Source organism: Silene latifolia, unplaced genomic scaffold (genome assembly GCF_048544455.1).
Source record: "Silene latifolia isolate original U9 population unplaced genomic scaffold, ASM4854445v1 scaffold_126, whole genome shotgun sequence".
NCBI lineage: Eukaryota > Viridiplantae > Streptophyta > Magnoliopsida > Caryophyllales > Caryophyllaceae > Silene > Silene latifolia.
Genome location: NW_027413130.1, coordinates 549545 through 573599, shown reverse-complemented (window position 1 = coordinate 573599; position 24055 = coordinate 549545).

Below are 24055 nucleotides of genomic sequence, written 5' to 3'. Positions count from 1 at the left end.
AATCACAAAACAAGTCACAATGACTAATTAACTAGGACAAAGGATTCACACAACGAGTCACAATAACTAACGAACAAGGACAAATGTTTCACACAACAAGTCACAAACACTAATGAACAAGGACAAATGATTCATAGAACGAATCACAATGACTAATTAACTAGGACAAATGATTCACACAACGAGTCACAAAGACTAATGAATATGGACAAATGATTTACACAACGAGTCACAATGACTAATTAACAAGGACAAATGATTCACACATCGAGTCACAATGATTAATGAACAAGGACAAATGATTCATGAAACAAGTCACAATAACTAATTAACTAGGACAAAGGATTCACACAACGAGTTACAATGACTAACAAACAAGGACAAATGTTTCACACAACGAGTCACACACTAATGAACAAGGACAAATGAGTCAGACAACGAGTCACAATGACTAATTAACAAGGACAAATGATTCACACAACGAGTCACAATGACTAATGAACAAGGACAAATGATTCACACAAGGAGTCACAATGACTAAATAACTAGGACAAAAGATTCACACAATGAGTCACAATGACTAACGAACAAGGACAAATGGTTCACACAACGAGTCACAAGCACTACTGAACAAGGACAAATGAGTCAGACAACGAGTCACAATGACTAATTAACAAGGACAAATGATTCACACAACGAGTCACAATGACTAATGAACAAGGACAAATGATTCACACAAGGAGTCACAATGACTAAATAACTAGGACAAACGATTCACACAACGAGTCACAATGACTAATGAACAAGGACAAATGGTTCACACAACGAGTCACAATGCCTAATGAACAAGGACAAATGATTCACACAACGAGTCACAATGACTAATGAACAAGGAAAAATGATTCACACAACGAGTCACAATGACTAATTAACTAGGACAAATGATTCACACAACGAGTCACAATGCCTAATTAACTAGGACAAATGATTCACACAACGAGTCACAATGACTAATGAACAAGGACAAATGATTCACACAACGAGTCACAATGACTAAATAACTAGGACAAAAGATTCACACAACGAGTCACAGTGACTAACGAACAAGGACAAATGGTTCACACAACGAGTCACAAGCACTACTGAACAAGGACAAATGATTCACACAACGAGTCATAATGACTAATTAACTAGGACAAATGATTCACTCAACGATTTACAATGACTAATGAACAAGGACATATGATTCACGCAATGAGTCACAATGACTAATTAACTAGGACAAATGATTCACACATCGAGTCACAATGACTAATGAACAAGGACAAATGATTCACGAAACGAGTCACAATGACTAATTAACTAGGACAAAGGATTCACACAACGAGTCACAATGACTAACAAACAAGGACAAATGTTTCACACAACGAGTCACAAACACTAATGAACAAGGACAAATGAGTCATACAACGAGTCACAATGACTAATTAACAAGGACAAATGATTCACACAACGAGTCACAATGACTAATGAACCAGGACAAATGATTCACACAACGAGTCACAATGACTAATGAACAAGGACAAATGGTTCACACAACGAGTCACAATGCCTAATGAACAAGGACAAATGATTCACACAACGAGTCACAATGACTAATGAACAAGGAAAAATGATTCACACAACGAGTCACAATGACTAATTAACTAGGACAAATGATTCACACAACGAGTCACAATGCCTAATTAACTAGGACAAATGATTCACACAACGAGTCACAATGACTAATGAACAAGGACAAATGATTCACACAACGAGTCACAATGACTGATTAACTAGGATTAATGATTCACACAACGAATCACAATGACTAACGAACAAGGACAAATGTTTCACACAACAAGTCACAAGCACTAATGAACAAGGATAAATGACTCATACAACGAGTCACAATGACTAATTAACAAGGACAAATGATTCAAACAACGAGTCACAATGACTAATAAAAAAGGACAAATGATTCACACAACGAGTCACAATGACTAAATAACTAGGACAAATGATTTACACAACGTGTCACAATGACTAATTAACTAGGATAAATGATTCACACAACGAGTTACAATGACTAATTAACTAGGACAAATGATTCACACAACGAGTCAAAATTCCTAAATAACTAGGACAAATGATTCACACAACGAGTCACAATGATTAATGAACAAGGACAAATGGTTCACACAACAAGTCACAATGCCTAATGAACACGAACAAATGATTCACACAACAAGTCACAATGACTAATTAACAAGGACAAAAGATTCACACAACGAGTCACAATGACTAATGAACAAGGACAAATGATTAACACAACGAGTCACAATGACTAATTAACTAGGACAAAAGATTCACACAACGAGTCACAATGACTAACGAACAAGGACAAATGGTTCAAACAACGAGTCACAAGCACTACTGAACAAGGACAAATGATTCACACAACGAGTCACAATGACTAATTAACTAGGACAAATGATCCACTCAATGATTTAAAATGACTAATGAACAATGACAAATGATTCACGCAACGACTCACAATGATTAATTTACTAGGACAAATGATTCAGACAACGAGTCACAAGGACTAATGAACATGGACAAATGATATACACAACGAGTCACTATGACTAATTAACTAGGACAAATGATTCACACAATGAGTCACAATGACTAATGAACAAGGACAAATGAATCACAAAACAAGTCACAATGACTAATTAACTAGGACAAAGGATTCACACAACGAGTCACAATAACTAACGAACAAGGACAAATGTTTCACACAACAAGTCTTAAACACTAATGAACAAGGACAAATGATTCATAGAACGAATCACAATGACTAATTAACTAGGACAAATGATTCACACAACGAGTCACAAAGACTAATGAATATGGACAAATGATTTACACAACGAGTCACAATGACTAATTAACAAGGACAAATGATTCACACATCGAGTCACAATGATTAATGAACAAGGACAAATGATTCATGAAACAAGTCACAATAACTAATTAACTAGGACAAAGGATTCACACAACGAGTTACAATGACTAACAAACAAGGACAAATGTTTCACACAACGAGTCACACACTAATGAACAAGGACAAATGAGTCAGACAACGAGTCACAATGACTAATTAACAAGGACAAATGATTCACACAACGAGTCACAATGACTAATGAACAAGGACAAATGATTCACACAAGGAGTCACAATGACTAAATAACTAGGACAAAAGATTCACACAATGAGTCACAATGACTAACGAACAAGGACAAATGGTTCACACAACGAGTCACAAGCACTACTGAACAAGGACAAATGATTCACACAACGAGTCATACTGACTAATTAACTAGGACAAATGATTCACTCAACGATTTACAATGACTAATGAACAAGGACAAATGATTCACGCAACGAGTCACAATGACTAATTAACTAGGACAAATGATTCACACATCGAGTCACAATGACTAATGAACAAGGACAAATGATTCACGAAACGAGTCACAATGACTAATTAAATAGGACAAAGGATTCACACAACGAGTCACAATGACTAACAAACAAGGACAAATGTTTCACACAACGAGTCACAAACACTAATGAACAAGGACGAATGAGTCATACAACGAGTCACAATGACTAATTAACAAGGACAAATGATTCACACAACGAGTCACAATGACTAATGAACCAGGACAAACGATTCACACAACGAGTCACAATGACTAATGAACAAGGACAAATGGTTCACACAACGAGTCACAATGCCTAATGAACAAGGACAAATGATTCACACAACGAGTCACAATGACTAATGAACAAGGAAAAATGATTCACACAACGAGTCACAATGACTAATTAACTAGGACAAATGATTCACACAACGAGTCACAATGCCTAATTAACTAGGACAAATGATTCACACAACGAGTCACAATGACTAATGAACAAGGACAAATGGTTCACACAACGAGTCACAATGCCTAATGAACAAGGACAAATGATTCACACAACGAGTCACAATGACTAATGAACAAGGAAAAATGATTCATACAACGAGTCAAAATGACTAATGAACAAGGAAAAATGATTCACACAACGAGTCACAATGACTAATTAACTAGGACAAATGATTCACACAACGAGTCACAATGCCTAATTAACTAGGACAAATGATTCACACAACGTGTCACAATGACTAATGAACAAGGACAAATGATTCACACAAGGAGTCACAATGACTAAATAACTAGGACAAAAGATTCACACAACGAGTCACAGTGACTAACGAACAAGGACAAATGGTTCACACAACGAGTCACAAGCACTACTGAACAAGTACAAATGATTCACACAACGAGTCATAATGACTAATTAACTAGGACAAATGATTCACTCAACGATTTACAATGACTAATGAACAAGGACATATTATTCACGCAATGAGTCACAATGACTAATTAACTAGGACAAATGATTCACACATCGAGTCACAATGACTAATGAACAAGGACAAATGATTCACGAAATGAGTCACAATGACTAATTAACTAGGACAAAGGATTCACACAACGAGTCACAATGACTAACAAACAAGGATTAATGATTCACACAACGAGTCACAAACACTAACGAACAAGGACAAATATTTCACACAACAAGTCACAAGCACTAATGAACATGGACAAATGATTCACACAACGATTCACAATGACTAACGAACAAGGACAAATGTTTCACACAACGAGTCACAATGACTAATGAACAAGGACAAATGGTTCACACAACGAGTCACAATGCCTAATGAACAAGGACAAATGATTCACACAACGAGTCACAATGACTAATGAGCAAGGAAAAATGATTCACACAACAAGTCACAATGACTAATTAACTAGGACAAATGATTCACACAACGAGTCACAATGCCTAATTAACTAGGACAAATGATTCACACAACGAGTCACAATGACTAATGAACAAGGACAAATGATTCACACAACGAGTCACAAGGACTGATGAACATGGAGAAATAATTTACACAACGAGTCACAATGACTGATTAACTAAGACAAATGATTCACACAATGAGTCACAATGACTAAGGAACCAAGACAAATGATTCACACAACGAGTCACAATGACTGATTAACTAGGATTAATGATTCACACAACGAATCACAATGACTAACGAACAAGGACAAATGTTTTACACAACAAGTCACAAGCACTAATGAACAAGGACAAATGATTCACACAACGAGTCACAATGACTAATTAACAAGGACAAATGATTCAAACAACGAGACACAATGACTAATAAAAAAGGACAAATGATTCACACAACGAGTCACAATGACTAAATAACTAGGACAAATGATTTACACAACGTGTCACATTGACTAATTAACTAGGATAAATGATTCACACAACGAGTCACAATGACTAATTAACTAGGACAAATGATTCACACAATGAGTCACAATGACTAAATAACTAGGACAAAAGATTCACACAACGAGTCACAATGACTAACGAACCAGGAAAAATGGTTCACACAACGAGTCACAAGCACTACTGAACAAGGACAAATGATTCACACAAGGAGTCACAATGACTAATTAACTAGGACAAATGATTAACACAACGAGTCACAATGACTATTTAACTAGGACAAATGATTCACACATTGAGTCACAATGACTAATGAACAAGGACAAATGATTCACGAAACAAGTTACAATGACTAATTAACTAGGACAAAGGATTCACGCAACGAGTCACAATGACTAACAAACAAGGACAAATGTTTCACACAACGAGTCACAAAAACTAATGAACAAGGACAAATGAGTCATACAACTAGTAACAATGACTAATTAACAAGGACAAATGATTCACACAACGAGTCACAATGACTAATGAACAAGGACAAATGATTCACACAACGAGTCACAATGACTAAATAATGAAACAAAATTGTTTCAATATTGTTTCATTTTGATTCATTTCAAGGCCAAAAGAAACAGTCCAAGGAATGGTTAACAATTGAAAGTGTTTCATCGCTTTTTGAAGTATTACTCCGGCAGGCCTGACTTCCAATCTCTATATCTCAAGTTCTAACGGTTGAATTCATATGATTCCTATGCCATTGGAAAGCTTAAGGTCTTATCTAAATCAGGGATTTGGAATTACCATCATAGCTATTTTATATCTTGAGTTATGGTCGATGCAAACAGACTGCGCATTACTAGACAACCCATGACCTACGTGCACTAACAGTTCAATAACTCAATATTTACTCAACATATAAGGTTGATTCGTTTTGGAGGTGAAAGCTAACGCCCTTAGCTTTCAAATGAGCTATCATGTGCCCTGATATTCATCCTGAGCTAAGAGATATGCCTCTTACAAGATGCGGCTGAGTTCCTGAGATGTTCTACAACCCGGTTTTGGCTCGTCTTCTGTTTTGGGGTCAAACTCAAAATCCGTCTAGGAAAGCATGGTAATTTTTGTCATGTCTCAACTCTATAATGAATTTTGAGACTTTTTGTGTAGGGACTTTTATTTAAATAAGGATCCAAGCTGAGATGAATTCGCAAGACAAAACCGAGTAACGAGTTTATCGGTTTTCAACAATCGAGCTTAGTTTGCTTCCAATCGGTCCCATCTTTTTATTAATCAAATGAAGACCATCCTAGGACGAATTCCAGCTGCTTGGACCGACCAAAACAGTCCTAGGAGGCTGTTTTCTTTATTTTGAAGAATGAGCTCAAATGTCGCTTTCAAGGAAGGTCCAAAGTGTCACTATCATTCTTACAATTGTGTAAGAGCTTTGGGGGCTTCTCTCAAGGGGCTATATCAGCTGAATATTTAACTGAGGAAGCCTCCAATTGTGTGTTCCTAGGTTAGCTCTTATGTCCCTTTTGTTGTAAGACATTGAGAAGACCATTTGGCTTGTTCTTGTTGGGGTGAGGCTCACGGCTGCCTAGGAGGAGATTTCAGCAACTTTTTCTTGTTTTCTTGCTTGTTTAATGTTAGCCATTAGATGTAATTTGGATGGTTAAGATTAGAAGGACTTGGGCTATAAATAAACCAAGTTCCCAAGTGTAATATTCAGATTTGCTTAAGTTAAAAACCAAGTAAGAAACATGAGTTTTCTTCATTAAAATCTCTTCTTTGCTTTGTGCTTGAAGAGCTCCTTTCTTTGTGTGCTTGGAGTTTGGTAGTTTACTTGCTTGTGTGCTTTAAACTATCGAGTCTATTCCTATTGCTTTGTGTTCGGGTCTAGACATATCCTCAATCGTCCCTCAAGGACACGCCTAAAATTTCAGTTTGTTTCATGCAAACTTAGGCTCATTTCTTTAGTTTTTCCACTTAAATTATCAAATTAGAGGTTTCACTCCAACTTGGTTATCAGAGCTTTGGTCATAACACAATTCCATCTTGTGTTAGTCTTGGGTTGGATAATCCTTTTTGTGAGTTCATTATATCCTAACTACAACAAAAACACAAAAATAAACCCAATGAGTGAAGAGAGTTTATCAAAACTTTGGTTTGTTGTTTGAAACATCTGTTTTTATTAAAGTGTTGTCATTCGGTTTTCCCATTGGAAAATCAGTAGCAATGGAGTATGTTCCTCATGTTCCATGCTCAAAGATTGAGCCTTGTGACCTTGGTTCCACTTCCAAGTCCTTACATGCAACTAAGGTGAAGTTGCAAGCCCAAATAAGAAGGCTTAAAGGTGATGTGCCTACAAGGAGTGCAACCGGTTGTCACGGAGTTCGAGGAACCAAAACCACCAGATTTGAGCCGTGGAGAGTACCACTTGCTCCGTGATTGTCCTAAGTCCTCTCCCACCCTTAGAGACAAAGGTAAAACACCATTACTTCCTTCTTTTAATGGTGAAAACAGTAGGGCCTTTGTGTCTTGGTTATATGAGGTTGAATGCTATTTTAAGAGCAAGTATTTTTCGGAGGAAAGGAAGCTTGAGTTGGTTGTGTCTTGTTTAAAGGGTAGTGCTTTGTTTTGGTATAATGCTCTTAATTTTGCAAGGATGGTGAAAGGGAAGGGTAAAATTAGGTATTGGTTTAAACTTGAAAAGAACATGAGACTAAAGTTTCTACCTTGCTCTACCATGAATGAATTATGGGCTAAATTTAAAACCCTTAAACAAAATTCCTTGAGTGTTCATGAGTATGCTAGATTATTTGAGGAACTACATTTTGTGTGTGTCAATGAAGTTAATCCTTTCAAAAAATCAGATTTTTCTTGGCTTGAAATCTGAAATTGCTCGAAAAATTAACATAGAAATGGTGCATTCATATGGAGAATTGCTTGGGTTGGCTTTGTATGTTGAGGAGGGCTTAGCAAGGCCTAAAAACCATGAGGTTTTAGCTAAAGGGGTTAGTTTAGAGGTAGCTAAAACAGATGGGAAAGAGGAGAGTTTAGACCAAGGAGTTGTGCCAAGCTTGAACATTACTTGTCCTAAGTCTAAATCCCTTGAGCCAAAAGTCATTAGCATTTGTGGTGAGATGATTAACCCATGTAGTGCTACATTTGAGAGTCCATGTTTTGAAACTAAAACCCTCTTCAACCCAACATATAAGCCTACTAGTGAGGAGGAAAATAGCCATATCCTCTCCCATGTCACCATCAATGAACAAGCAACTGATTTGGAGCCGAGAGATGTGATTGTCGATCAAGGACTACTTGACCTTCAAACCGTAGGGATTGGACAGTCCGTGGGCATGTTCAATGGTGGCATTTGTTGGGATTCAATCAAGGATCCGGATGAAGCAAGAGGAGAGTCTCTATTTGATGGTAGTACTCACTTCCGACCTAACCAAGAAACTTTGAGCTTTATTCCAAGGAGGCTAAGAGGTATTTGAGTGAGTGAGCAAAATGAAGTTGGGAATGGCACGACACCTCTCTTGCTATTCACCATTCTAGTCTATGATCCGGGAGGAAGTCATGAGAGCCATCTCTTGAAGTGTGCTAGGTGCTTTGATAAGTGGTAAGACAAAAGTCTTGGCAACAAGTCTCTTTAATTTAAACCAACAGAATTTGAGGACAAATTCTTATCAAAAAAAGGGAGTTTGAAACAAAATTGTTTCAATATTGTTTCATTTTGATTCATTTCAAGGCCAAAAGAAACAGTCCAAGGAATGGTTAACAATTGAAAGTGTTTCATCGCTTTTTGAAGTATTATTCCGGCAGGCCTGACTTCCAATCTCTATATCTCAAGTTCTAACGGTTGAATTCATATGATTCCTATGCCATTGGAAAGCTTAAGGTCTTATCTAAATCAGGGATTTGGAATTACCATCATAGCTATTTTATATCTTGAGTTATGGTCGATGCAAACAGACTGCGCATTACTAGACAACCCATGACCTACGTGCACTAACAGTTCAATAACTCAATATTTACTCAACATATAAGGTTGATTCTTTTTGGAGGTGAAAGATAACTCCCTTAGCTTTCAAATGAGCTATCATGTGCCCTGATATTCATCCTGAGCTAAGAGATATGCCTCTTACAAGATGCGACTGAGTTCCTGAGATGTTCTACAACCCGGTTTTGGCTCGTCTTCTGTTTTGGGGTCAAACTCAAAATCCGTCTAGGAAAGCATGGTAATTTTTGTCATGTCTCAACTCTATAATGAATTTTGAGACTTTTTGTGTAGGGACTTTTATTTAAATAAGGATCCAAGCTGAGATGAATTCGCAAGACAAAACCGAGTAACGAGTTTATCGGTTTTCAACAATCGAGCTTAGTTTGCTTCCAATCGGTCCCATCTTTTTATTAATCAAATGAAGACCATCCTAGGACGAATTCCAGCTGCTTGGACCGACCAAAACAGTCCTAGGAGGCTGTTTTCTTTATTTTGAAGAATGAGCTCAAATGTCGCTTTCAAGGAAGGTCCAAAGTGTCACTATCATTCTTACAATTGTGTAAGAGCTTTGGGGGCTGCTCTCAAGGGGCTATATCAGCTGAATATTTAACTAAGGAAGCCTCCAATTGTGTGTTCCTAGGTTAGCTCTTATGTCCCTTTTGTTGTAAGACATTGAGAAGACCATTTGGCTTGTTCTTGTTGGGGTGAGGCTCACGGCTGCCTATTACTTTGTGTTCGGGTCTAGACATATCCTCAATCGTCCCTCAAGGACACGCCTAAAATTTCAGTTTGTTTCATGCAAACTTAGGCTCATTTCTTTAGTTTTTCCACTTAAATTATCAAATTAGGTTTCACTCCAAATAACTAGGACAAAAGATTCACACAACGAGTCGATATGACTAACGAACAAGGACAAATGATTCACAAAACGAGTCACAATGACTAATTAACTAGGACAAAGGATTCACACAACGAGTCACAATAACTAACGAACAAGGATAAATGTTTCACACAACAAGTCACAAACTCTAATGAACAAGGACAAATGATTCATAGAACGAGTCACAATGACTAATTAACTAGGACAAATGATTCACACAACGAATCACAAGGACTAATGAATATGGACAAATGATTTACACAACGAGTCACAATGACTAATTAACTAGGACAAATGATTCACACATCGAGTCACAATGACTAATGAACAAGGACAAATGATTCACGAAACAAGTCACAATGACTAATTAACTAGGACAAAGGATTCACACGAGTCACAATGACTAATGAACAAGAACAAATGATTCACAAAACGAGTCACAATGACTAATTAAGTAGGACAAAGGATTCACACAACGAGTCACAATAACTTACGAACAAGGACAAATGTGAACACAACAAGTCACAAACACTAATGAAAAAGGACAAATGATTCATAGAACGAGTCACAACGACTAATTCACTAGGACAAATGATTCACACAACGAGTCACAAGGACTAATGAATATGGACAAATGATTCACGAAACAAGTCACAATGACTAATTAACTAGGACAAAGGATTCACACAACGAGTCACAATGACTAACAAACAAGGACAAATGTTTCACACAACGAGTCACAACCACTAATGAACAAGGACAAATGAGTCACACAATGAGTCACAATGACTAATTAACTAGGACAAATGATTCACACAATGAGTCACAATGACTAAGGAGCAAGGAAAACTGATTCACACAAGGAGTCACAATGACCGATTAACTAGGATTAATGATTCACACAACGAGTCACAAGCACTAATGAACAAGCACAAATGATTTACACAACGAGTCACAATGACTAATTATCAAGGACAAATGATTCACACAACGAGTTACAATGACTAATGAACAAGGACAAATGATTCACACAACGAGTCAAAATGCCTAATTAACTAGGACAAATGATTCACACAACAAGTCACAATGACTAACAAACAAGGACAAATGTTTCACACAACGAGTCACAAACACTAATGAACAAGGACAAATGAGTCATACAACGAGTCACAATGACTAATTAACAAGGACAAATGATTCACACAACGAGTCACAATGACTAATGAACAAGGACAAATGATTCACACAATGAGTCACAATGACTAAATAACTAGGACAAAAGATTCACACAACGAGTCACAATGACTAACGAACCAGGAAAAATGGTTCACACAACGAGTCATAAACACTACTGAACAAGGACAAATGATTCACACAACGAGTCACAATGACTAATTAACTAGGACAAATGATTCACACAACGAGTCACAAGGACTAATGAATATGGACAAATTATTTACACAACGGGTCAGAATGACTAATTAACTAGGACAAATGATTCACACATCGAGTCACAATGACTAATGAACAAGGACAAATGATTCACGAAACAAGTTACAATGACTAATTAACTAGGACAAAGGATTCACACAACGAGTCACAATGACTAACAAACAAGGACAAATGTTTCACACAACGAGTCACAAAAACTAATGAACAAGGTCAAATTAGTCATACAACTAGTCACAATGACTAATTAACAAGGACAAATGATTCACACAACGAGTCACAATGACTAATGAAGAAGGACAAATGATTCACACAACGAGTCACAAGGACTAATGAACATGGACAAATGATTGACACAACGAGTCACAATGACTAATTAACTAGGACAAATGATTCAGACATCGAGTCACAATGACTAATGAACAAGGACAAATGATTCACGAAACGAGTCACAATGACTAATTAACTAGGACAAAGGATTCACACAACGAGTCACAATAACTAACGAACAAGGATAAATGTTTCACACAACAAGTCACAAACTCTAATGAACAAGGACAAATGATTCATAGAACGAGTCACAATGACTAATTAACTAGGACAAATGATTCACACAACGAATCACAAGGACAAATGAATATGGACAAATGATTTACACAACGAGTCATGCAGCAGGAGCCACTGACCAGGACACCCCACAAATGCAAGCAGGCCAAAACAGCACCACACCCATTTCAGGAAGCAACCAAACTGGGCTAAGTTTAGTGGCTAATAGATACGAGTACAAGCCCAACCACCAGCTGCCACCATGGCCAGCTGGTTGGTCACTAAACTAGGCTCAGAAAAGTCCTAGGGGTCCAAGGAAGAATCACAATGCAAGTCCCGAAAAACTAAGCTGGACAGAGCTGCAGCAAATGACAAACAACAAAAGCAACCTTTCCATTTCTGGCTAAACCATGAGGAAAAAGCACTCAAAGAACTTTTGGCTTGTCTTCCCACAGAGCTGCAGCAAATGACAAACAACAAAAGCAACCTTTCCATTTCTGGCTAAACCATGAGGAAAAAGCACTCAAAGAACTTTTGGCTTGTCTTCCCATATACCAGATACAACCTAGAGCCAATTTTAATGCCAAGGACTCAATCATTTCGTCCTCAAGTGCCTACATTCAACGGAAAAAGCCAGCAATGCGGCAAAGGACCACAACTGTCACACTTGTCACTGCATCTCTCTTTTGTTTTCATTCCAGTTTACAATTAAGAGCTTTTAAACCGTTGTAATATTGTACTTGGACTCTTACCAGCATGTGAGGAGGGATCCTGACCCTTGGATGTAGTTTCCTTTCAAGTTTGTAACCTAAAAAGGCCTATATAAGGACCTCAACTCAGACTGTTGTAACACAAACCGATTTATGAATGAAACCCGAGATTTCTCTCAAATTTAAACCTCTTAATCTTGTGCTTAGTCTGTAGATTAGAGTCGGGCTTGATAATAACCTGTGCTTAGACTGTGGTTATTGATTAAGTACCTGTTAGTAGAGTATAAACTTTCTGTCTTTGAGACCGTGTGTTAGTTTAGCTTTGCTGTTTGTTTCAGTTGAGTCTTTCCTGTGTTAATCTGTGGAATCTCTTAACTCTAACACCCCAAATTGTTAGCTTAATTCCCTGTGAGTATTCTGTGGGTTTTCAGTTGATAATTATATCCAAAGTTCCCTCCTTTCAGTCACTATTCCGAACTGTCTCAATTGCGTCCTTTGTGTCTATCGTCGATTCGATTGAGTCTTAAAATTACTTTGAGTCCTCTAAAAATCCTGGAGTTTTGCTCAGAGTTAGTTCTCATATCCAAGTAAATTACTGCCAAGTTTCATGATTTTAGGAGGTTATGTCATAATTTTATTAATTAGCACAAGTTTATAGCATTCCTGAGAAACTGTCTTTGGTTTGCTGGTTTGTTTGTTGTTTTTGTCTAAACCCTTGGACATTACACTGCAAATTGGTATATCAGAGCAAGGTTTTAACACGATTCCATCTTGTGTTAGTCTTGGGAAGGAAAGTGAGTTCATTTTACCCTAACTACAACAAAACTACAAAAAATAACCCATGAGTGAAGAGAGATTTACTGGGTATTGAGACCAGGGTGGATCGGATAGCGGAAGAATCAATGAACTGGTAAATATTGTCAACACTCTTGCAGAAGGAGTTCCTAACCATGATCCAAGGGGGCCACCCTACGAGAGCGAGGCGGGGTAGAGGCTTTGTTGGAGCAGGAAGAGGACAACAATACCACCAGGAACATGGAGAAGACATGTCAGATACTGATGAATCTATGGCAGAGGGCATCTACATGGAAAGAGACAAAGATATAAAGGTAGAAATTCCTGATTTCCATGGTAGTTTAAACCCTGAAGATTTGTTAGACTGGATTAGAACTGTTGAGAGAGTCTTTGAATTTAAGGGATATCTTGACAGAAAGCTTTCAAAGTTTCTATCCTTAAATTCAAAGGTTATGCCTCACTTTGGTATGAAACCCTGAAAAGCCAGAGAATGAGAGAAGGCAAGGAACCCATTAAATCTTGGCTAAAACTTAAAAAGAAATTGAAGGATAAGTTTATAGCTAAAGATTACACACGGGATATGTTTATCAAGTTAACTTGGTGAAACAAGACCAACAATCTGTTGAGTCTTATCTTAGGAGCTTTGAACAACTTACCCTGCAATGTGAGATCACTGAAAAGCCTGAACAGAAAATTGCTAGGTTTGTTGAGGGCTTAGATCCTAAGATTGCTATAAGAGTTAGGATGCAACAAGTCTGGTCCTTTGATGAGGCAGTCAACCTGGCATTGAGGGTTGAAAAGATGGGAAAAGCCAAGGTCACTGCTTCCAAACCCCTTACCAGATCCACTTTCAAACCTTTTTCTGGGGTTAGGATTGGAGAAATCCCAAAACTTACAACCCAACCAACACCAGACAAGGGGAAGAGTCATGTGAATCCTAGAACCAACACACCTGTGACTGATGGGAAAATTAAATGCTTCCAGTGCCAAGGGTATGGCCATTTTAGGAAGGACTGTCCTTCTAAGAGAACCTTGACAGCAATGGAAGTAGAACAATGGGAGAGGGAAGGTTTGGTTCAGTATGAGGAAGATGAGACCCTGATAATGGAGGAAGTGGAGACTGAAGGAGAACCAGAACAAGATGCGATTGTGGCCCCCACGATACAGTCACAACTTAGTCTTGTGGAGGGTCATGCATTCCCAACACTCACCTCTGGAAGCTGATCAAAGATCCCTGATATTCAGAACCAGATGCACAGTCCAGGGGAGGGTTTGTAACCTAATCATAGATGGGGGAAGTTGTACAAATGTGGCATAAAATGCCATGGTTAGCAAACTCAACTTGACAACTCAAGAGCTCCCAAACCCTTACAAGTTGAGATGGTTGAACAAAGGAGCAGAAGTAAGGGTGGACAAACAATGCTTGGTTCCATTTTCTATTGGGAAGGTGTATAGGGATGAAGTCCTGTGTGATATTGTCCCAATGGATGCCTGCCACCTACTCCTGGGGAGGCCATGGGAGTATGACAAGAATACCACTCACCATGGGAAGGATAACATCTATAGTTTCAAGCATGAAGGCAAGAAGGTCACCCTGACCCCATTACCACCCAACCAGAGAAACTATGGAGGTCCAAGTATGCCAGAGGAGGGCAATGGTGTGCTATTTCTTTCTGAAGCAGCCATGATCAAAGAAATGAAGCAAGAACAACCTATCTGGGTGTTACTATCCAAAGAAGTAAGCAAGGAAGGGAGCCCTGAGATGCCTGCTGAAGTTAGGCCATTAATTCAGAGGTATAAGGAAGTATTCCCAAGAGAGCTGCCTAGTGGGTTGCCACCATTGAGGGGCATTGAGCACCACATTGACCTTGTTCCAGGCTTAGTGCTTCCCAACAGGCCAGCTTATAGAAGTGATCCAGCTGCTACCAAAGAATTGCAAAGCCAAATTGAGGAACTTATGAGCAAAGGATTTGTCAGGGAATCTCTCAGTCCTTGTGCAGTCCCTGCTCTACTTGTTCCAAAGAAAGATGGGACATGGAGGATGTGTACTGACAGTAGGGCCATTAACAACATCACTGTCAAGTACAGGTTCCCAATACCAAGGTTGGATGACATGTTAGATGAGCTCAGTGGTGCCATGATATTTTCTAAGATTGATCTCAGGCAAGGGTACCACCAAGTCAGGATAAGGGAAGGAGATGAGTGGAAGACTGCCTTCAAAACTAAACATGGACTGTATGAGTGGCTTGTGATGCCATTTGGTCTCTCTAATGCACCAAGCACCTTTATGAGACTGATGACTGAGGTGCTAAGGCCATGTTTAGGCAAGTTTGCAGTGGTCTACTTTGATGTCTTGGTTTACAGCAGCAGTGAAAGAGAACACCTGAAACATCTTGAAGCTGTGTTCAGGATCCTCAAGGAACAAAAACTATTTGGCAAACTGGAAAAATGCACTTTTATGGTTGAAGAAGTGGCATTCCTAGGGTACATTGTCTCTGGGAGGGGGATTACAGTTGATCAGGACAAAGTTGCAGCTATTCAATCATGGCTAACTCCTAAAACAATCACTGAGGTGAGGGGGTTCCATGGATTGGCCTCCTTTTATAGGAGATTCATCAAGAACTTCAGTTCAGTTGTTGCTCCAATTACTGAGTGTATGAAGAAAGGGGAGTTCCACTGGACTGAGAGTGCTCAGCAGTCCTTTGAGAGGATTAAGAAATTAATGTGTGAGACTCCTATTCTGAAATTACCAGACTTTGATCAACTCTTTGAAGTAGAGTGTGATGCCAGTGGAGTAGGCATTGGTGCAGTCCTGATCCAAGCTCAGAAACCTGTAGCTTACTTCAGTGAGAAGTTGAATGGAGCTAAATTAAAGTATTCTACCTATGACAAGGAATTTTATGCAATTATCGGGCGATCATGCATTGGAGTCACTATTTGAAGCCAAAGCCATTTGTGTTACACTCTGATCATGAAGCTTTGAAGTATATAAATGGTCAACACAAATTGAGTCACAAACATGCTAAGTGGGTGGAGTACTTGCAGTCATTCACTTTTTCCAGCAAGTATAAGGAAGGGAAACAAAATGTAGTGGCGAGATGCACTATCAAGGAGGCACTCCTTCTTACTGTCGACTATGGGAACCAGGGTCCTTGGGTTTGAGTTCATGAAAGAGATGTACAAGGAAGACCCTGACTTCTCTGAGGAGTGGATCACACAGTTTGAAGGGCATAGGGTTCCAGGGAACAAATACTTGCTGCAAGATGGGTTTCTATTCCAAGGGAACAAGCTCTGTGTTCCAAGGGGTTCCTACAGGGACCTCCTAATCAGGGAAGTCCATTCGGGAGGCTTAGGAGGGCATTTTGGTGTTCAAAAGACACTGGACATACTACAAGAACAGTTCTATTGGCCAAAAATGATGGGGGATGTCCAAAATGTTCTCAGGAGATGTTCAGTATGTCAAATGGCTAAGAGTTCCTTCTAAACTGGTCCATATATCCCATTACCAGTACCAAGTAAGCCATGGGAGGATGTGAGCATGGATTTTATTGTTGCATTGCCAAGGACACAGAGAGGAAAGGATTCAATCATGGTTGTTGTTGACAGGTTCAGTAAGATGGCCCATTTCATAGCTTGCAAGAAAACAGAAGATGCTGCCAGTGTTTCTGAGCTATACCTGAAGGAAATTGTAAGACTTCATGGAGTTCCAAAGACAATTGTGTCAGATAGGGATACAAAGTTCATGAGTTACTTTTGGAAAACTCTATGGAAGCTGCTCAAGACCAAACTGTTGTTCAGTACATCTCACCACCCCCAAACAGATGGCCAAACTGAGGTCACCAACAAAACCCTGGTAGGATTAAGATGTCTTGTAAGCAAGAGTCTAAAAGATTGGGACATCAAGTTAGCGCAAGCAGAAATTTGCCTTCAACGGATCACCATCAACTCGCTCTTGGTCATAGTCCTTTTGAGGTTGTCTATGGGATTAATCCCCTAATGCCTGTAGACTTGTCATCTGTACCAAGAAATGAGATGAATCATGATGCTAAGGCCGAGGCGAACAAATCAAAAAACTCCATGAAATCGTGAAAAGGGAAATTTAGAAGACCAATGAGAAGTACATGAAACAGTCCAAGGTGCCTCGAAAAAGGAAAGAATTTGTTCCGGGGGATTTGGTGCTGGTTCACTTAAGAAAGGAGAGATTTCAAAGAAGAAGAAAGAACAAGTTAATGCCAAGAGCTGATGGCTCCTTTGAAATTATTGAGAGGATTGGTCCAAATGCCTACAAAGTGGATCTACCAGGAGAGTATGAGGTGCATGGCACTTTCAATGTAGGTGACCTAAGTCCATATTATGAGGATGCTTTGAGGGGAGGAGTCACCAGGCTTGAGGACAAGCCCTGTTCAACCAGGGGAGGTTGCGGCGGGAGCCACCGACCAGACACCCCACAAATGCAAGCAGGCCAAAACAGCACCACACCCATTTCAGGAAGCAACCAAACTGGGCTAAGTTTAGTGGCTAATAGATACGAGTACAAGCCCAACCACCAGCTGCCACCATGGCCAGCTGGTTGGTCACTAAACTAGGCTCAGAAAAGTCCTAGGGGTCCAAGGAAGAATCACAATGCAAGTCCCAGAAAACTAAGCTGGACAGAGCTGCAGCAAATGACAAACAACAAAAGCAACCTTTCCATTTCTGGCTAAACCATGAGGAAAAAGCACTCAAAGAACTTTTGGCTTGTCTTCCCACAGAGCTGCAGCAAATGACAAACAACAAAAGCAACCTTTCCATTTCTGGCTAAACCATGAGGAAAAAGCACTCAAAGAACTTTTGGCTTGTCTTCCCATATACCAGATACAACCTAGAGCCAATTTTAATGCCAAGGACTCAATCATTTCGTCCTCAAGTGCCTACATTCAACAGAAAAGCCAGCAATGCAGCAAAGGACCACAACCTGTCACTGTCACCTGCATCTCTCTTTTGTTTTCATTCCAGTTTACAATTAAGAGCTTTTAAACCGTTGTAATATTGTACTTGGACTCTTACCAGCATGTGAGGAGGGATCCTGACCCTTGGATGTAGTTTCCTTTCAAGTTTGTAACCTAAAAAGGCCTATATAAGGACCTCAACTCGGACTTTGTAACACGGTGATTTATGAATGAAACCTGAGATTTCTCTCAAATTTAAACCTCTTAATCTTGTGCTTAGTCTGTAGATTAGAGTCAGGCTTGATAATAACCTGTGCTTAGACTGTGGTTATTGATTAAGTACCTGTTAGTAGAGTATAAACTTTCTGTCTTTGAGATTGTGGTTAGTTTAGCTTTGCTTTGTTTGTTTCATTGAGTCTTTCCTGTGTTAATCTGTGGAATCTCTTAACTCTAACACCCCAAATTGTTAGCTTAATTCCCTGTGAGTATTCTGTGGGTTTTCAGTTGATAATTATATCCAAAGTTCCCTCCTTTCAGTCACTATTCCAGAACTGTCTCAATTGCAGTCCTTTGTGTCTATCAGTCAGTTCAGTTGAGTCTTAAAATTACTTTGAGTCCTCTAAAAATCCTGGAGTTTTGCTCAGAGTTAGTTCTAATATCCAAGTAAATTACTGCCAAGTTTCATGATTTTAGGAGGTTATGTCATAATTTTATTAATTAGCACAAGTTTATAGCATTCCTGAGAAACTGTCTTTGGTTTGCTGGTTTGTTTGTTGTTTTTGTCTAAACCCTTGGACATTACACTGCAAGTCACAATGACTAATTAACTAGGACAAATGATTCACACATCGAGTCACAATGACTAATGAACAAGGACAAATGATTCACGAAACAAGTCACAATGACTAATTAACTAGGACAAAGGATTCACACGAGTCACAATGACTAATGAACAAGAACAAATGATTCACAAAACGAGTCACAATGAGTAATTAAGTAGGACAAAGGATTCACACAATGAGTCACAATAACTTACGAACAAGGACAAATGTGAACACAACAAGTCACAAACACTAATGAAAAAGGACAAATGATTCATAGAACGAGTCACAATGACTAATTAACTAGGACAAATGATTCACACAACGAGTCACAAGGACTAATGAATATGGACAAATGATTCACGAAACAAGTCACAATGACTAATTAACTAGGACAAAGGATTCACACAACGAGTCACAATGACTAACAAACAAGGACAAATGTTTCACACAACGAGTCACAACCACTAATGAACAAGGACAAATGAGTCACAATGACTAATTAACTAGGACAAATGATTCACACAATGAGTCACAATGACTAAGGAGCAAGGAAAACTGATTCACACAAGGAGTCACAATGACTGATTAACTAGGATTAATGATTCACACAACGAATCACAATGACTAACGCACAAGGACAAATGTTTCACACAACAAGTCACAAGCACTAATGAACATGGACAAATGATTCATAGAACGATTCACAATGACTAACGAACAAGGTCAAATGTTTCACACAACGAGTCACAAGCACTAATGAACAAGCACAAATGATTTACACAACGAGTCACAATGACTAATTATCAAGGACAAATGATTCACACAACGAGTTACAATGACTAATGAACAAGGACAAATGATTCACACAACGAGTCAAAATGCCTAATTAACTAGGACAAATGATTCACACAACAAGTCACAATGACTAACAAACAAGGACAAATGTTTCACACAACGAGTCACAAACACTAATGAACAAGGACAAATGAGTCATACAACGAGTCACAATGACTAATTAACAAGGACAAATGATTCGCACAACGAGTCACAATGACTAATGAACAAGGACAAATGATTCACACAATGAGTCACAATGACTAAATAACTAGGACAAAAGATTCACACAACGAGTCACAATGACTAACGAACCAGGAAAAATGGTTCACACAACGAGTCATAAGCACTACTGAACAAGGACAAATGATTCACACAACGAGTCACAATGACTAATTAACTAGGACAAATGATTCACACAACGAGTCACAAGGACTAATGAATATGGACAAAATATTTACACAACGGGTCAAAATGACTAATTAACTAGGACAAATGATTCACACATCGAGTCACAATGACTAATGAACAAGGACAAATGATTCACGAAACAAGTTACAATGACTAAATAACTAGGACAAAGGATTCACACAACGAGTCACAATGACTAACAAACAAGGACAAATGTTTCACACAACGAGTCACAAAAACTAATGAACAAGGACAAATTAGTCATACAACTAGTCACAATGACTAATTAACAAGGACAAATGATTCACACAACGAGTCACAATGACTAATGAAGAAGGACAAATGATTCACACAACGAGTCACAAGGACTAATGAACATGGACAAATGATTGACACAACGAGTCAGAATGACTAATTAACTAGGACAAATGATTCACTCGATGAGTCACAATGACTAAGGAGCAAGGAAAACTGATTCACACAACGAGTCACAATGACTGATTAACTAGGATTAATGATTCACACAACGAATCACAATGACTAACGATCAAGGACAAATGTTTCACACAACAAGTCACAAGCACTAATGAACATGGACAAATGATTCTTAGAACGATTCACAATGACTAACGAACAAGGACAAATGTTTCACACAACGAGTCACAAGCACTAATGAACAAGCACAAATGATTTACACAACGAGTCACAATGACTAATTATCAAGGACAAATGATTCACACAACGAGTTATAATGACTAATGAACAAGGGCAAAGGATTCACAAAACGAGTCAAAATGCCTAATTAACTAGGACAAATGATTCACACAACAAGTCACAATGACAAACAAACAAGGACAAATGTTTCACACAACGAGTCACAAACACTAATGAACAAGGACAAATGAGTCATACAACGAGTCACAATGACTAATTAACAAGGACAAATGATTCACACAACGAGTCACAATGACTAATGAACAAGGACAAATGATTCACACAATGAGTCACAATGACTAAATAACTAGGACAAAAGATTCACACAACGAGTCACAATGACCAACGAACCAGGAAAAATGGTTCACACAACGAGTCATAAGCACTACTGAACAAGGACAAATGATTCACACAACGAGTCACAATGACTAATTAACTAGGACAAATGATTCACACAATGAGTCACAAGGACTAATGAATATGGACAAATGATTTACACAACGGGTCAGAATGACTAATTAACTAGAACAAATAATTCACACATCGAGTCACAATGACTAATGAACAAGGACAAATGATTTACGAAACAAGTTACAATGACTAATTAACTAGGACAAAGGATTCACACAACGAGTCACAATGACTAACAAACAAGGACAAATGTTTCACACGAGTCACAAAAACTAATGAACAAGGACAAATTAGTCATACAACTAGTCACAATGACTAATTAACAAGGACAAATGATTCACACAACGAGTCACAATGACTAATGAACAAGGACAAATGATACACACAACGAGTCACAATGACTAAATAACTAGGACAAAAGATTCACACAACGAGTCACAATGACTAACGAACAAAGACAAATGATTCACAAAACGAGTCACAATGACTAATTAACTAGGACAAAGGATTCACACAACGAGTCACAATAACTAACGAACAAGGATAAATGTTTCATACAACAAGTCACAAACTCTAATGAACAAGGATAAATGATTCATAGAACGAGTCACAATGACTAATTAACTAGGACAAATGATTCACACAAGGAATCACAAGGACTAATGAATATGGACAAATGATTTACACAACGAGTCCAAATGACTAATTAACTAGGACAAATGATTCACACATCGAGTCACAATGACTAATGAACAAGGACAAATGATTCACGAAACAAGTCACAATGACTAATTAACTAGGACAAAGAATTCACACGAGTCACAATGACTAACAAACAAGGACAAATGTTTTACACAACGAGTCACAACCACTAATGAACAACGACAAATGAGTCATACAACGAGTCACAATGACTAATTAACAAGGAGAAATGATTCACACAACGAGTCACAATGACTAATGAACAAGGACAATTGATTCACACAACGAGTCACAATGACTAAATAACTAGGACAAAAGATTCACACAATGAGTCACAATGACTAACGAACAAGGACAAATGGTTCACACAATGAGTCACAAGCACTAATGAACAAGGAAAAATGATTCACACAACGAGTCACAATGACTAATGAAGAAGGACAAATGATTCACACAACGAGGCACAAGGACTAATGAACATGGACAAATGATTTACACAACGAGTCACAATGACTAATTAACTAGGACAAATGATTCACACAATGAGTCACAATGACTAAGGAACAAGGATAAATGATTCACATAACGAGTCACAATGACTGATTAACTAGGATTAATGATTCACACAACGAATCACAATGACTAACGAACAAGGAGAAATGTTTCACACAACAAGTCACAAGCACTAATGAACAAGGACAAATGATTCATAGAACGATTCACAATGACTAACGAACAAGGACAAATGTTTCACACAACGAGTCACAAGCACTAAAGAACAAGGACAAATGATTTACACAACGAGTCACAATGAGTAATTATCAAGGACAAATGATTCACACAACGATTACAATGACTAATGAACAAGGACAAATGATTAACACAACGAGTCAAAATGCCTAATTAACTAGGACAAATGATTCACACAACGAGTCACAATGACTAATGAACAAGGACAAATGGTTCTCACAACGAGCCACAATGCCTAATGAACAAGGACAAATGATTCATACAACGAGTCACATTGACTAATTAACAAGGGCAAATGATTCACACAACGAGTCACAATGACTAATGAATAAGGACAAATGATTAACACAACGAGTCACAATGACTAATTAACTAGGACAAATGATTCATACAATGAGTCACAATGACTAATGAACAAGGACAAGTGATTCACAAAACGAGTCACAATGACTAATTAACTAGGACAAAGGATTCATACAACGAGTCACAATAACTAACGAACAAGGACAAATGTTTCACGCAAGAAGTCACAAACACTAATGAACAATGATAAATGATTCATAGAACGAGTCAGAATGACTAATTAACTAGGACATATGATTCACACAACGAGTCAAAAGGACTAA